The sequence below is a fragment of the Colossoma macropomum genome, unplaced genomic scaffold, assembly GCF_904425465.1.
Source record: "Colossoma macropomum unplaced genomic scaffold, Colossoma_macropomum, whole genome shotgun sequence".
Lineage (NCBI taxonomy): Eukaryota > Metazoa > Chordata > Actinopteri > Characiformes > Serrasalmidae > Colossoma > Colossoma macropomum.
In genome coordinates, this window is record NW_023494787.1 from 28,722,271 (window position 1) to 28,739,703 (window position 17,433).

The following is a 17,433-nucleotide window of genomic DNA, read 5'->3' on the forward strand; positions in this document are numbered from 1 at the left end:
ACATAACAGGGACAAAATGAATTGTTCTTTTTGCACAAATAAGTAAAGGACGACATATGTATGATTTTATAGCCACAACTGTTTATAGAGACCGATCATTTTCAGCTGATATCAGCAGACAATGCTGGATTGGATGTTGAAGGAAAAAGCATGAATCTGATCCAATCAAACAACCTAGCCTGAACTACCACTCACTCACACTGGGTGATGTCATGTTGTTAGCTGTATATTTCTTAGTAGCAGAGTGAGCAGTTTGAGCATGTTAGATGCTCATCTTAAGATCTTAAATTAACTGCATAATATATATATGAGCAGGTATTATTTGGGTTGTAGATAATTCTCAGCACTACAGTGACATTGACATGGTGGTGGTACGTTGTGTATTGTGCTGGTACGAGTGGATCAGACACAGTGCTGCTGAAGTTTTTAAACACCTCAGTGTCACTGTGTCACAGATCAGCTACTGTCTCTGACTTTACATCTACAAGGTGGACCAACAAGGTAGGTATTTCTAATAGAGCAGACAGTGTTTAAAAACTCCAGCAGCACTGCTGTGTCTGATCTGATCCAGTACTGGAGAACAAAAAGTGCTATCATGCCATCTGTAGCTGTTTACTTCATCACTGGCGGGAGCAGGGATTAAATAAAAATAAGTTTAATTCTGAGCTAAAATGTGTCATCAGGTCATGAAATATGGAGTGAGTAGGTGCTGTCTGTGAAGTGTTCATGTATTACACATTTAAAAATGCTGAAACACTTGGTGGCTCTTGAGAATAGGGAATTCTCCACAAGCTCTGAGCCTACAGAAGTTATGACTCAACACCTGGATATAATCATCCAAGTAATCTTTTGCCTTTATAGTGAAAAGATCAAAGATCCATGGAATGTAGGGTGTCGTTCCTTCACTTTATGTCTTTATTAGATTAGCTCATCTGAAAAAAGCAGACCATGAGTGGAACGTTTCTTAATGATTAGTCTCAATTACCAGGCTTTAGTTCTCACCTGAATCTACTCCAGGACCAAAATGGAATCAACCAACCATATTTTGGACAGGAGTCTAATGATTTTCACTGAAAAAGTCAAATCCAAAAACACAGCTCATAAACAAGAAACTCGAATACATCTCCAATGTTCATTTTGCCTCACTTTCCTATTTGCTCTTCACGTAACCAGTAAACAACCAGGGATGGCACATTAAATGTGAATTTCATAAACCTCACAAATTTTTTAACATTGTAACTAAATAAATTAGAGAAATATAATTTAGAAAATAAATATGAAAGTATTTTAAAACCTCAAAACAGAGTAATACAGAGTTATTTCATGATGTTTCTGTGGTACATCTCCTGCTTTCTGGTAGTGAAACAGTTAAAAATGGGGTAACTGACATGGAAATGCAATTCTTTGAAGATTTATCCACATCACAGATCATACTCATCAATAATTCAGCTCTCTCATAAAAAGAGCTCAGCAGGGGTCTGATAAATCCCAACATTCCATGCAATGCACAAACTTTTTGTCACAACACTCCACTGATTTTGCCAGCACATTATCACCTTCACAGTCTAGTCCTTTCAGTTAGGTACATCTACTGAGAACAAACTCTATAACTTCCTAATACATAAACTTTACAAATATCCAGAGTGTGGGATCTAATGACAACATCAAAGCCATTACTGTTGTGGTATCACATCATGTCATCCAGCAAGCTTCAAGAATTCATCCTTAAGATTTTAATTTAAAATAACCTCACCTGGGGGAAGCTGATGCTTCTGTCTTGCATTGGTGGGCACCCCCCAACTGTCCATCCACTAGCAGCAGATACCATCTCCAGACCATTAATGAGATCAAGTGCCAGTAAAGACTGCATCCTCTGCTTTCCCAGAGTTAAAGAGTTGATTGTCCACAGTGAATCTTGCCATGTCCGCTTGTGTATTGTATCCATTCGTATCTGAAACATAAATATGAAAATGCCTTGATGTCTGGAAAGAAGCATTTCATGTTTAATCCATCAAAATATTATGAAACGTGGGAGTGAAAATGGAAAAAATGGTAAAATTCTACAACCGAAACGTATTATCCTGACAAATAAATTGTACATCAAAGGATATAACAATGGACAGAACAATGATTTTACAGTTTATAACATAGCCCACTTGGGTTTTGTAATATGTTGTTACTTAATATGGCTAACAAAGGTGCTCAACTCACATTAATCGCAATCTTTTTACAGAATAAATTAGTAAGAGTATAAAATTGCAATGCATCAATCTGAAAGTGCTGATTCAACTGCATATATTTTGGAATGCCAGAGTCAGAGATTTAGTAACCTACTTCAGCAGGTAAAGCAGTAATAGTATTTAAGCTTATTGTCAATTACATATAAAACTGTTTTTCTTTATTTGTTTTTCTCAATGTCTACATATATTTACTGTTTATAATGATTTATAGAGATTTTTATATCCGAATCTTATCAATATCAGCAGATAATTGCTTTAAAAAACTTTGTCAGTGAACAGATTTAGTTTTTACCAGTATTTCAAAGTGATATTTAATATCACAATTATTGCACTCTGAAAAGGCAGAATGTCTATGTGAAGCTGGATGTAATGCTAAACCAGACAGATGTAGTTCCAGTTTCTAGACTTTATAAATGTTTATGGCTGAATCTCAAAAAGCTCCATACTCTCTATATAGCACACTGCATAAGTCATGAAGCTATGTATTCTACACTCTAACAGTGCATTAAATGTTGGATAAGGATTTGCGCAGCCTATGTCTGAATATGAATGTCTTTACATTGGACGTATAGTGCACCACTTCAGTGAAGAAGCCATTATTTCATGACCAACATAGTGCACTACATAGGGTAAAGGGAGCCATTTGAGATCACAGCTTACATATCAGCATCAGCATCAACAGATATAATGAAAAATACTAGATATCACCACTGGCCAACAAGTACCATACCGGTGCATCCCTGATGATTTATAAGTTATAGCAGTCACACTCTCCATGGATTTCAGTGCTTCTACAGTTTGCATACAAAGCAGTAAGTCAGTGGATAATGCAGTGAACCTAAACTTTTACTTTTACTAATCTTATAACATCTGGACTGGAAGTAGAAGGCCACAGAAGTGCATCCATTTATGTTCACATGCTTTGACATGTGTTTCAGTAGCTAGCTATATGGTGTTTATGGGCTGAATTAGGTGTGCTGTAGCCCTCTTTTTCAAGTTCTCCATGTAGAAAGCAGTAGTAGCTAGAAGAATGCTGATAGAAGTCACCCATCATGTCTAGTGTAGTGAAGTTTCAGATTTTAGAAAATCAAGGTCCATCATCCATTGTGGACATTCTCTCACTGCTGTCTCTGATAAGACACTCAGGAGTAATAACACCTGGAATCTACAATGTTATGACCAAAGGCTCATCAGAAGTGTAATTGTAGATGATCATAGGTGGAGCACAGTAGGAAGGGCTTATAGTGCGCCTGAATTGACAGTGAAATTGTGAGGATATTTTCCTGTTAATCAGGAACTTGCAGACCAATTGCAGCAAGTCTGCTGAGCATAACTTTGAAGGTACAAAGATTATCATTAGGAAAGTATTACAATTCAACAATGAATCATGACATTTTCCATCATTGTTTGGTTTGGCAGTACAACTGCTTTATGCAAGAGGAAACTATGAGTCCATAGAGAAAATCCATTGTACGTTTTAAAATCCAGAAGAATATCTGCCACCAGCTGCTCAAATATATAGCAAAGAAGGGCATCGGCAAAAGTACTCCCTCCTATTAAGGGTGTTTTCTGCATTCAAAAATGAGAAAGTGTCTTAAAGCAATGGTTTTGAGAAAAATCTACTTTACACAATTTTCCCGTTTGCATGACATACCATTATCCATAAAAATGGACGAGACGTACATTGCATAGCTAAAAACAACAACAGTAGGAGCCATCTTGATGTCTGAATTTTGTTCACACACCTGTTCATATTTATAGACAACAATATGTCATTGAGTGTCAGAACCACATGAGGAAGTTTATGGAATTCACTTCATGTGGTTTGAGGCACACTCCATGTGGTTTGAGGCAAGTGTATGATGATTTAGGTATTCAGTTTTCAAAATACTAATTGGTGAGTAAGACCATAACTTGTTAGCTACTAGATTAACGTAAAAACTTCTGTGCAAAACTAGAGAAGGAAACTTCAAATACCAAGCATGCCTTGGCTGATCAACTATATCACTTCCAAAGTCCAAATACCCACCACAGAATAAAGGCTCACATGAACAACTTCTTTCCCTGGTCAGTGTGCAGTCCAGATTGTCTATATCCACAGGTTCACTCATAAATTCCCCCTACCCAGCCACCAAGATTCACTATACTTCATTTATTATACTTTATGGAAAGCAACTTTGTATAAGATGTACTTACTTTTACATCAAGCAAAATACATTTGGATAATAATGATTGGGATAATTTGGATAATTTGGATAATTATTATGCATAATTACTGCCTAATACGTGTATTCCATAATTACATTGCTCTATGGTGAGAAACACCTAATATGCCAAAACATATTGCAGTAAATGACATAAAAGCAACTCTTTGTGATTTTGAATAGTTTGCAGAGTCTAAACACGCTCCATAGAGTGAAGGGCATTCCATATATGGCCCACTGAATACCATAAGGTCTACTCGGCCAGCATTCAAATCAGATGGCATCAGCAGCTGCAAACTCAACCCTATCCTTGCCCTTCCTGAGGCCTGGCTTTGATCACTGGGCCCCCCACTGCGAGCCAACACATGGCTATGAGTGCATACTAACTCAGCGCATGGACTCTGAGCAAGCACTTGGAAACAATCAAGAGGAAAAGAGCAGAAAATCGAGGTGTTTGGAACAAAGTCAGTGCTTTGGCGAGATCATACAGATTGGGAAAGTATTTGGTAATTGCTCAAAACCAAATTAATCTTTAACACTGGAACTCTCACAAAGGGCTGTTTTTGGGCAGTAGCTGAGCAGGAATAATGCCCTTTGAAAGTCATTTGGTTTTACAATATCCCAAGGTTGGCTACGTGGTAGCATTTCAGGAGTGCTCCCACTATGTTTTTCAATCCATGCGGTGCGCTGAAAAGTCACAGTCTCCAAAGAAACGACTGGAATTAACTGACAGCTGTGCGGGGCGAACTTCCTGCAAAGATTGACAGAGGTTATGACGGGCAGCTGTAGCTGCCAATCAGCTACCTGTTGAGTGGCCTTGTGACTTTTAGACAAATGAGTTGACAGGTGCAATATCAGCTTAAGTACCTGTCCCTTTATAGGGCAGCTGATAGGCTTGAGAGGTGCTGCTGAATGGAGGACTTATATTAGTGCTGTATGTTACCCTCTGTTATCCTATCTACCCTAGGTAGGCTTAGTAAGCAAATCACAGATATTTTCCACCTGCTCTGATCGCTACCAAGGCCTGTACAGAGATGTCAAATTCAAACATGTTGACACATACCCTGACACCCTGCAGAAAAAAATAGAAAACAATATTGATAGAAACAACCAAGTTAAATAACTCATTGCTCATCTATTACGAAGCAAACTGACCAGCCACAAATATAAAATTAAATATATATTAAAAGTCCTATGACCACCATGATGCTGCTTTAAATGCTGTATCATTGAACCAGAAAGATGTTTACAATAACTCTTTTCACACATAATGATAAATTCCAAAGGTTTTCGGGTTTGACTGATGAGAGAGCTATGGCGCTATGGCATGTCTTTATCAGTAGGAGTAATTTTCAGTTTCAAGGACAGGCTGCTCCATAAATGCAGAGCAGGAGTGCCGCGGTACGTGACGCATAGCATGATAGCAGGCCCATAAATATAATCACCCATGATGTCACCCCCTCATTTACTATGTAATTAAGAACATTACAAGAACATCATCATGTGATCTACCATGCTTGTGGTAATCGCAGTTCAGGCAGAGTGTTTGAGCAGGCAAAACTGAAAAGAAGCACAAAAAGTGCTAATGTACTGTTGTATGCAAAAGTTTGAACATGTTTAGTTCATTTTTGAAGTGAAAATAAGCTAACACATCCTCTTTAGAGGACACATTTAAATATGACATATTTCTGCAAATTTTCATGCTAAAATTGCTGTGTTGAATACAGTAAATAAACTAATTGAAATAAAAGTAATTGTGCCTTAAAATATGCAGGAATGTGTTCTCTGTAGAGGACGTTAACTTACCTTCGCTTAGAAAATCAACAAAACGTCATTTGATCATGGACGCCCACATTTTGGCATACAACTATAAGATGATTTCAGGTGAAAAAAACAACAAAAACGTATACTAGGAATGCCAAGATTACTCAGTTAAACTTGATAAGTTGATTAAAAAAAAAAAAAAACAAATATTGAAATTTACATTTCTGATAAACCTGCAATAATTGGCTGGCAATTTGTCTGATGATAACACATTTTAAATTCTCCTACTTCTCTCTCATTTGCAGTAAGAAACAGAGCCTGATGGACACATCAGATAATTTTTTTTTGCCACCATGTTTTTATATTTGTTTTAATGAAGTCTTTTTATCCTAGTTTATCTTTTTCCAATAAAGTATACTGCAATCTCTGAAAGGCTCTGCATGCAAATGTATGGAAAATGTGTGCACCCCTGGTCAAATAATGTTTTATTGATTTTCAGAATGAAAATAAGTTAACACATCCTCTACAGAGAACGAACTTCTGCATATTTTAATGCACAGTTATTACTTTTTTGGTCAAATTTAACATTTGGAAAAAAGAAACATAAAATGTGACGTGCAAAAGTTATGGGACATTTTTTTTCAAAAAAATTAATAAAAAATGTTTAAAAAATTGTAGCAAAACGTCATATTTAAGTTTGTTCCCTGTAGTGCATATGTTAACTTATTTTCACTTAGAATATCAACAAAACATGTCATTTGGTATGTAAAGGTTCAAACCTTTACATATGACTGTAGTTTGTGGTTGTTGAGTTAATTCCATTTTTATTGTTTGATCCTTTTGAAAATAAAAAAATTCTGATTACTCAATTAATCCTCAAAAGAACTGGCATGTTACTAAACTACTAATATAATCAGTGATGATAGCCCTATATTCAGAATGCTCTGTGGTGACCAGAAAAGCAATTTGATCATTACGAAAGGATGAAATTTCAAATACTTTACACCTTTAGGGTTACGCATAACTCTGAGATGGCAACATTACATTTTTCATCTCTTGCAGCAGAATTGAATGTTATATTTACCTGAAGTCTCATTTCCTGGAATCAGTAAATACTTCACATGCCCTTTCTGTACTAACACTGTCTCAAAAATAAAGCAATGATTATTTTCTGACCTTGTTTTTGCTTTCTTTCACCTCCTCACTTTCATTCACATAACCATGGAGTTCTGTAACTTGCTATGACTCATCCGAACTTACTTCAGGAGTCAGCATTCACCAAAACCCTCTGAGTCACTAATACAGCATGATGGTAACATTCAAAGGCCATTATTTATCTTGTAAATTAATATCCCATCATTCAGCTGCACTTTACTCACCAAATATGATTTATAAATGTTATCGACACATACCAGTCCAAGTATTACACATTATTTTAGACTAGTTCTTTAGGTCAAGAAACTAAATGTCATTAAACTGCTATGTCTAATAACTGTTTTGTGGGTGGATGCATGCTCATCTCAAGCAACTCCTCTGTGGTTATAAGGTTTGGGGAACAAAATGTGACACTATAATGACACTTATCTTTCATATTGTGTATTCATCTTTTATATTGTTCATATAGTTGATTTTAGAACAAAACCTAGTATCTCCACAACAGTAACTTTTCAGGAGATGGAAAAAATTCCTAACTTTGTAAGTTAATGTAAAGCAGTGATCACCAACCCTGTTCCTGGAGATGCAGCTTTCCTGCAGACTTAATTGACCCCCTCTGATCCATCTCAGCATTGTCTTTAAAAGTTCTTGGGTGTGTTTTAAAAAACTCCCTAGTTCAGTAGTTATGGCACTGCCCAGGAAATCAGACATTATCTAACAAGTCTCATTGTCAATACCATTGTAGTTCTCTAGAATTTTCATTCCCTGAAAGTTTCCACAATGCACAGCAAAAGCCAGTGAGCATTAACTGTTATGCTCCCTGAACAGCATCACACCTTCAGCTTGACTTTTGGAAAGTTTTAAAATGCTAAATGTTAAAGTTTGCCTCTATACGCCTACTAAATAATCTAGGCCTATAACATGATAAAAATATTGCAGTTTATTTACTTCAAGAACAAAATATGACATTAAAATAGTCCTACTGACCTACTAACAAGCTAATAAAGAACAGCTAACAGGCCAATTACGCCCTTCAGAAATATTCAGTTACATACAGTTACATACTTTAAATACTGGAAAGGGTCAGATGAAAGATTACTGAAATGTTAACTGAATGTCTATTCAGTCATCAGCTGGCTGTGTTGTAGCTACAGCTGCCATGAATTGCTCAGGAGAACCATGGTTAGCTTGGTACTACCAATGCTGATGGAAATGAGCATGATATGAATTGTGTGAATTGTTTGAAAAAAGGCTTAACATTAAACATTGCTAGGTGTGACTGACACAGAGCTTTATCTGTGGCCAAGTGTGAAACAAAATGAAAATGTTCATGAACTGACTACAATATTCATTCCTTTGGCTAATCACAACACAGAGAGCTGCCCAGTCAATGTTGTTGGTACTACATTGGTGTCTCTCTGCATTTATGTAATTGAGTCATCAATGCCCGATTTCATATTCACTCTGTACTAGTTCACTATATATGAGATTAGTGAGCGGACTGAGACACAGCCTCTGATTAGCTTAATGAGGTGGATGAGATTTGAGTTGGAGGTGAAATCTGCAGGAAGGTTAATCTCCAGGAGGAGGGTTGGTGATTGATGTAAAGATTTTATTACAATTATTTTTGGACCATGTCTAAAGGGGATGCTGGCATTTTCAAATGGTGCAAGAAAATAACAATAATAATAAAAAGAAAGGAAAAAATGGAGTTTTGATCTGACAGTGATAAAATGCAACTTTTTTCATTAGCAGCAATTTTTATTTATTTTCAGGTTCTGTCTGCGAAAATGGTCACAGCCATTCCTGGGACAGCAGATACCTTCAATATCCCCACACCAAAACCACCAATCTGTAAGAGCCTGTAAAGCCTGCCACTGAACCCCTTTGAACTACCAGCCACACAGCTCAATAGTCTTGGAGGCAAACATTCTGTATTTAGTGACTCTGACACTCAACCATGCAGACGCACAACTGGCTGTCACTTTCCTTTCCAATAAAAATGAGAAATGCAGCCATTTGCGGACAGTACTTGGCACAGCTGGAATTAGAACCCGAGTCTGGAGCTTTAAGTAGAAACCCACTGATTCCACAATGATGTTGTCTTGACAATTAAGATGTAAACATGCTAATCTCACAGAGCGAATGTGACAAGTTTAAGAATGGACCATTAGTCTAGGAATTTGGATACAATGCCAATGGAACCGTTCACTGATTTGGGCTGGAGCTGCATCCATGTATATTTCTGAATCCACTGATTTTTTTAATGTACTCTTTCATGCTTCTCTCCTCTGCACATATGGTAAGTATGATAAGCTGGCCCCACACAGGCCCACCAAAGCGTCTCATGTCTCCTATTGTTTGTACGAGCCCATTGGCTCAGTTTAGCCGGTACCAAGAGCAGGGGCAGATAAGAATGTTGCCGCAGAGACCCCTGCAGTGCAGCCACAGAGAACTAACATCTGACAAGCTGAATTAATGCACACTCTTCAGTAAAAATGAGATGGACTTCTCCAAGAACAGCAAAGTTCTAACTTGCACTGCCTCTCGACTGACAAAAATCATTGCAACACCTTTGTCACATGCTTTATTACTGCTTTTGAAACAAAAACCTCTACCTATGGGTTCTAATATTCTGACCTGCTCATTTTGGTTCTACATTGTTTGAGGTACCAGTAGATTTTTACATGGGATGTAAAAAAAGTTCAACATACATACATACATACATACATAAATGAATAAATACGATTGCAACCTTCCCCCTCCTAAATTTTGTCACATTCTGCTTTTATTTTTTACATTGTTTCTTCATCTATCATTATTTAAATAGCTCTATAAACTTTCATGTCTCATCAAATTCATCAGCATGCAACAATTTCATGGCCACTAAGGCTGCAACGTTTGCTGAAGTGGCATACAGGACTGTCAACTGTAAAGAAAAGAAAGAAAACAAAGGACATTCCAATCTCTCAGCCGCATGTCACTGATTCTTGTGTGCTCTGGCTAAGGCTAAACCATTTCAGGAGCTGTGACAGACTAATATGCAGCTCAAGCTTTCAATAAAAAAGGCGATGACAGCCATGTTCGCTGAATGAGATTCTGAAGAAAAGGACTGGGGCCTGCAGGTGTTCTTTTGGCCCCTAATCACAGTGGCTCAGGGGAGAGCTCTCCATCCGTCAGCTGAATTCGCTCAAACTGTACACGCATTCATTTAGAAGCAGTTTCAGCAACAGGTGGTGTCAGATAAGAATAACAAAATGAGCACTTTTAATCTCAATTTTAGAAATTTGATCAAACAATGCACTTCTTTATTCTTTAGTGTGATATTTACATAGTCCATCAGTTGTTAGTCAGTATATCACATCTGCAATACAGTTTTTTTTGTTTGATTTTGGACAAACTCCTAATACTATTATCCTTTTTATTTTGCACATCACATATTGAAAATGAAAATAAGCATTTTTATAACCTACTTTTTACAAATTATTCATCTGCACTACTATTAAACTCTTATAAAGAATATACTTTTCCTAAAAACACAAACAAATGACTACTTTTTAAAATTTTGCTTAATGTTTTTTGCTTTTCGTTTTTTTTAAACTGCAATAATCTACATTGTAAACACAGAAAACTAAAAAGTTGCCAAAAATCTGTGGAAAAAAGTGAAGAATTTATTCTGATGTCAAGATAAAAGTCCTCTGACAGGAGAAAAAACACTCTCTTCCCTAAGAATTCTTCTGTGTTGGTTTTTGCTACAGCTGCCAGTGCAGATTTAGGCCTCTATGTAGGCTGTGCTTGAAATGGGCTTATCTTTTGAGGGGCCTGATCAGTTGACAAAAGCCCATTTAGATGTTAAAACTGAGTGCAGTTCTTTTGATATATACAAAAAGTTAATTAGATTCCTTCAAACAATTCAAAGTCAATTAAAGGTCCCATCAACAATCCTACAGCAAAGAAAAAAGTGAAAATCACTATAATGAGGAAGAAAATTACGATTTTTGAGATATACAAGGAAACAACAGACAAGAATAGAACTTGAAATGACAGTTCGGGGTGCTCTTTGAAACTGAGAGAAAAGGCGAGCTTGGTCAAGAATAGTTGAGCTATTCTGAATGATTGGGACATCATAAAGGGAGGGTGCCTTTGGTGTATTGATAAGCTGCTCTTTTAAGTGTTTGAGAGTCTGGCAAGAGGAGGAGGTGCCCAAAGCCTGTCAAAATGTATTCTGGAGTCCTGCTGATAGCTTTTGTCATAGCTGAATATATCGTGCCTAACAATCCTAGGAGTGGATTAGGCACAGAGGATTAAATGATTTGCCGCCTGGAGTTTACTTAATACTAAAGCTAGTGATTAATGTTGCCATATGCACGAAGAAGAAAGCATGGACGAAATGCGTTTCTTTGCCCCATTTTGTTTATTTTTAGGACACAGAGTTTAAGCGATTACGGCACAGTGATATAGCAAGCCACAGATCAATGGCCGAAAGATTGGTATTATGAAGACTACACCAAATTGGAGAAATGCACAGAGAGAAAAGCACGAAAGCTTGTCATTATTTCCACTTTGAACTGGTACCATGCTTCGAGCAGTCGAAACAATTGATGCGCTGTCTTTGAAAGAAAGAGGGCCATAACGGAAGCAAGTCTGCACGATGAGACAAAAACGTAAGCCGTAAATAAAAGAAAAAGGGGGGGAAGAGTGACAAAAACAATGTATTTTGGAGGAAGGAGTAACTGCCGCCATTACTCCTGGTGGTAAAACGTTACACAAACGACGCACCTACCATCTTCACGTGGGGTCACCTCAGTGTGTGGCACTTTTTGTTAATCTGAAGTGAAGACTTATTCCAATTGTCTTGCAATAGATTGGGTCCTGTGTTACGCAGTCTGCAGCATGCCCAGCCGCCATCTTTAATCTCGCCTGGGTTCAGCTGGTGATGGTCCTCTCCCCTCCATCGTCCCTTCTCTTCTAGTGCTTTCAACTCCGGCCCCCCCTTCTCAGATTGTTATTGGGGGGGTTCTTCTTTTCTTACTGACATCATATCGCTGTATCGACAGGCTCCTGGGCCGCTCGATAGGGGGGCAGCATGAACATGGAGCTCTGGCTGCTATGCTTCGCCACGTCGCTTATTCTCCGAGCACGCTCCACTCTCTCCAAAACATATCCGCCGAAAACAAAAATTCATCCCAGATCTGAGGCCTTTGATCTGACGAAGGCCCGAATTTAAAGCCCCCCCTTCCAAAGAGAGTGTTTGAAGATGGCGTTCTCTCAGATGTTCCAAGTAATGAGATTTAGAGTGCTATGATTAATCTAGGCCAATTTTATACACATACAGCCATGCACATAGACGAACACAAAAGACACGAACCTAGACATAGTCTGACCGATCAAATTAAGTTTCCTCGGCGGGTCCTCGCGCTCACAAATTAGGGAGAAAAATGTATCAAAAACTGAACAAGAGCCCAGTTGGAGTTCTTTGATCGCGGTTTGCAAAAAAGAAATTGATCTGAGCAGCCTTTGACAATAATTTTGTGAAGTACAGCCACGCTTATTCTTTTTTTTTCCCGCGTCCATTCTTTCCCATGGCCGCCGTCCATCCGACCATACCAAATTTATCAACCTTTTCCCCCGTTTTTATTGTTGGCGCTTAATGCTAATCTTGTTAGCCCAGTCTCTGTCTTGTTTCATGGAGTAGTCTATGCTAAGTCTCAAAATGGATGATGCTCTCACCTGCCTCTCCTGCTGGGTGTCTCCTCCGCTGTGATTTCCGTGGTCCGCCATGACTGGGCGCAGTCGCCTACTTGCCACCCTGGAGTACTTTGTAATACTCATGGTTCTGTTTCTGTTCCTTACTACTGTGTTGCTGAAAGATGTGCATCTTTACTTTATGTTGCAGCTTCAGCTCTGCGAGCTGATTGGTGGACGCGAGGACCAGATGATAGACCTCGAAACCCTATTGTAACTATGGCAACAGACCCCACAGGCACAAGTGATTTGCTCCTAATTGCTAGGTAAACATTAGACATAGAGCTGGATCTGATCACAGTGCAAGATGAGACTTGGGGGGTTATGATTACAAAAATCAAACAAGCTTTGAAAATGAAAGGACAGCTGAGCTCTGCCCAGTGCAGTCCATCCTGAGCGGGATGAAAAAAAAAAGAAAAAAAGGGGGAAGCACACTGGTAAAGAACACCAGTCCTTTTCATGACTCTGTTTACAGAACTGCAAATTTCATTTGTTATTTGATGTTGGGGTATATTTCAGTTTAAAAAGAAAAAGAAAAATAACTAAAAAAAAAAAAAGAAAGCAAAACTGAGCGGCGAATAGAGAGAGAAAGCGCGCTAAGAAGATCGGTGGAGACAGATGAGAATGGTGGAAAGAGAATCGTGGAGAGGGGGAAAGATGATATTGCCTTTGTTGGGTAATGTTATCAGCTGCTTACCTTTCATACAGATTTCACACTTGCTTGTCTGGTAGCAGCCAGGGTCAGAGGCAGCAAACTCTTCCCACAATGCCCGATTTTCCATTCAAAACATCCTTGGTGTTGCCTGCCACTTGCATTTGCGTAGACACCGCCGCACTTAAAGCAAATTCGCCGTACACACTTTGTCTTGTTCGCAGGACCCCCTCGTCCTGCTGCATTTAGGATCGCGTCGGCTGGCAATGGAGTGCTAGCGAAGAGGCAGTTGAGATCCCTAACACCGCACGTACAAAAACAGCAGAGCGACTACTGAAAAAAGAAAGTCACGGGATAAAATAGCAGCTGGCCTGTAGTCTCAGCGGCCCCACAGCACACCAGAGTAAGGGCTCATCTGTTAGGATCTTGGGGTTTTAGGGGGAGGGGGGGGTCATTCTTTAGTAGAGAAGAGAAGATGTACATACTAAAATACAACAGCCAGGTTAAATAAATACAGTAACGTCAATTTGAAACATTCTGGAAGTTGTAAAAATTCAGCTGAATTGATCATCTGGCAATCTAAATTGAATGCACTTCCTTCTAAATTTGAGAATCACTTATTTGAGCAACTTCTAAAGCAACAATTGTTGTTTGCTTTGTGCACATTTATTTTACAATTAAATCACTGTTAATGCAAGAGATTTTGTTGTTGAAATTTAAAATCCAGTTGTTTGACAACTGTCCCATTCATGACTCTGTTGTTAATATGCATCACATTATAACAAAACTGGATCCCAGGTATTCACAGAGGGCTTCAGTTAGAAGACTTCTATTCATGAGGCTTAACAAAATAATTTATTTTCAGGAGTAATCAGGATCTACTTTATTTAAACTCGATTTCTCATTTTTGCATCAAAGAAATCATAGTAGGGTTTTTTTTGTAGTGTTTATATAATGTGGTAATACCGTTCCATTATCACATTATCTGTACAAATACTATGAATTTTGCACATAGATGTTATAATGTTCTTTGAATAAAAAATAAAACTTGAATACAAATGTTCAATGTTTTTTTTTTTTTTTAAAGTAAACCAGTTTATCTTCATTACAAATGTCCAAACCACTTACTATACTATTGGGGTAACAGATACACTATTCCCATCTAATTACAATGACATTGTAAACACCAGACAACCATTACTGGCAGTAGCGCTGAAAAATTTGAGGAAAATATCTAACACGATTTTTCTGAACAATACTGCAGCTGTGACAAATAGTTTCTGTAAACTAAGCTCCAGGTCTATTTTTTCACCAAGAAAACCAATACATCCATTTTTTTGGACTTGTGTGCCAGACTGCCAGCTCACATTACGTTATTAGGTTAAATTTCCTAATAAAACTTGCTAAGATAACTTTTAATAACATTGCAGCTTGCAGCAATTTTAAAACTGCAGCTCTAGTTGTTTTAAAATTGTGATGTAGATATAAAAAAGATCAATTGTTCAGCCCTAACTAGCTGACATGCTGACAAAGCCAATGGAATATATGTTATCAGAGTATACTGCAAAAGAGATTCGCTAACTATTTATCCACTTGCTCTATAATTTAGTTATGCAAAAAACCGACAAGACACAACCACATACAAACAAGCAACCACATCACGGAAAAGCAGAAATAAAAAGCCAGCAATAACCATTTTTCCATTAAGTCCTGATATATCACTACTGTCAAACACAAGGCTCCACCACAGATACTGCACACTTGTTTACATCAAAGGAAAAGAAGCAACATGCTTTTTAGTACAATATATAGAACGGTTATTAGGATCAAATTAAGGGCAACTAATTTTATTTCAATACATTTTCAGAATCTAGTGACCTACAATAAGGTTTCAGACTCCAATAACTTACAGTAGATTCTCCTACTTTTATTTTCATCATACAGGATTCACATATAAGATGGCAAATCACCAAATATGTGACAGAATGACTTTTCTTAAATCTCTGACAGGTGAATGGTCCTCTACCCTATTATTGCAAAAGGAAATTCTAGACCTTGGATGCTGGGAAAACCAAATGAATAGAAAAAAGTACTGAACTTGTAGAATGATAGCAACCAAAGTTATCAAATTCGAAGACTGTAATGTGAAATGACACCAAAGGTGTGTCTTAAAAGTGGAAAAAAGCATGAACTATCCTGAGGGGACCAGGGTGTGTCAGAAAAAAGTATCCGGTTAATATTAAGAAAATTGTTCCGCTTATGGCAAACATCACATCTACGTTAATTCTCCCAAAGAAGTCATATTGCATTACATATGTCACTGTTTCCTAATCACAGATGGAAATGTCACATGAATAGAACTGCTTCCACAGTCACGCACACAAGAGTCTCTTCAAAATGTTACAACAGGTATTATGGTCCTCTTTCACCTTTGAGATCATAGGCACTGTATCACATTATCTATGTTTCTTGGAAGGACAATGTCTCTCTTTTTAGCCTTGGATTATTGATCAGTTCCTTTTTGTGAATTACTGAGGATGACTTCTTCCTCCGAAACGCAACAGACAAGAAGACACACTTTCAGTTGTTTTGTATTCTCAGTAGAACACGACAAGGAGACCAGAGAGCTGAGCAGCATATGAATAAAAATGCCTCATTAAGAGGTAGGCCGTGGCTGGGAAATGGTTGTAAGGTTGCGCTGCTGCATTGATTTCAAATCAATGAGGAGCGAAGACGCTCAGCGCGGCGAATCAATCTTGCATAACATTACAAATCCAACACCTCAAAGCCTAGTCCATCCCTTATGATGGCTGGATAAACCGGGCAAGCAAGATGTGCTTGACTGACTTTGATAAGCACATCGCGTGAACTTGGGAGACTTTTTTTCACATTCTGTCCATTCTGTTGAACTTAGACACCATCAACCCACAATCAAATGTGTTTTTGAGACATGCCTCTCACTAGTAATGTTATTCAGACTTATGCATTTCTAATGATTGGCAGTGTTATTCCTGCTTATGCATTTCTAACGATGGATGATTTCAGAAGCGGAATCATCCATCCATATTATTTCATATGTAGGTTCCCTCACTGGAGCCAATTATCTCTGTTTTTAGTTCTCTTCAAAATTGACTTAAATCCATTTGTACATACGCATTATGTACTACTGACAGACATCGACCAACAGAAAACAACGTAGGCGCTTATAATGGTGAAGCATATAAGACAAGTGAGCAAAACAGTCACATCATCTGCGTCTTCCTTTCCACTCATTCCCACTGGTAATGAGCTGTATTCATTTATAAAAGCCTTTGAAATAACCCTGGGGTGTGTTATCAAATGAACAGCCACAAGGCAGACACTTCTCTCAGCAGTTCTGGTGAAGGTAGAGCTTTCCTGAACTCATGCATATTGTATCATGAACTAACTCAGTGAGCAATTCAAACGAAAGAACTATGAATATCAATTCACTATTTCAACCTAGTTTGCAGCCCAAGAGTCAGTTTTCCAGTCCTTTCACCCCTCTTCTTACCAGAATGTATTCATAAGAACTATGTATGTACCTACAGATACGTAGTGCTTGTGAGGTTTATCACAGCCCTGGAATTTGACAAAAAAAAATTACCAAAAGGCCCGCACAGATTATGGAACAATCTCCAAAACCATACCTCTC